We start from the raw sequence: 928 nt of genomic DNA, 5'->3' as shown, positions 1-928 counted from the left end.
GGCAGAAGTACGTAACAGATTCCCAAATGAGCAACATTTTTCAATAACCTAATGAATAGGTTGTAATTACTTTAAGAAAAATTGTGTCCAGTTAAAACTTTATTTTGGTCATTAATTTATACGATGCATGGCTTAAGCGTAGCCATCTTTCACTTAGAAGTGCTGACCAGATAATAGTCAACTAGCATCGGTTCTTTAACATGCTCTAATCTTAACCGAATAAAGGGGATGACGTCACAATTTTAACAGCTACGCACCTGTGACGGCGCAATTTTAATACCTTCACATCTGAAAGTGTGGAGCGTGTTCAGAGCCTTGAATTCTTTTGATAAGCAGCCGGGCAAGCTAATTACTATACCACGCCTAAGTGGGATGCAGTAGATTTAACACTTAGCATAACATCGAGCATAACATCATTTGCGATTTCTTTTTTTTAAACTGAGGAATCCTGACTTTTACATCTGAAATTTATGATTTATAAAGATAAGCTTATTTTAATGCTTACTGAAGCATGATATATGTACACATATATCAGGTCGACAAGAAATTAATGTCGCGTTTTGGAACACTTTCATCAACCACCCCCCAAAAAACGTACATCAGGTATAATAGTTAAACGAACCGCCTAAACGTCACGTTAGTGTAGCCTATGTAATGTGTAAAGTTTAGTATACTCTAATCCCTTATAGTGATAGCACAAGACGAGACACATATTTGGCATGTAATGTTGTTTGAATACAAGAAGGGAAACAACGCCTCTGTAGTCACAAAGAATACCAAAGAAGTTTATGGAAATGTTTTGAACGTTCGTAACTATCAACGGTGGTTCAGCAAATTTCGTTCAGGTGACTTAAGCCTTAAAAACTGTGGTGGCATGGGCCGACATGTTGGAATTGATATTGATGATCTGAAGACGCTTGTTGAGTCT

The 928-nt window shown here is 37.1% G+C and overlaps 1 protein-coding gene across 2 annotated transcripts in view; it reads right to left on the bottom strand.

Annotated features, from left to right (window-relative positions):
• The window catches only part of LOC111085317 (hyphally regulated cell wall protein 1-like), a 43,552-nt gene that overhangs the window by 13,323 nt on the left and 29,301 nt on the right, over positions 1 to 928 (bottom strand). The gene's annotated exons all lie outside the window — the stretch shown is intronic.

This window comes from Limulus polyphemus, unplaced genomic scaffold, assembly GCF_000517525.1.
Source record: "Limulus polyphemus unplaced genomic scaffold, Limulus_polyphemus-2.1.2 Scaffold328, whole genome shotgun sequence".
Classification (NCBI taxonomy): domain Eukaryota; kingdom Metazoa; phylum Arthropoda; class Merostomata; order Xiphosura; family Limulidae; genus Limulus; species Limulus polyphemus.
This window is presented reverse-complemented; position numbering and strand designations above follow the sequence as displayed.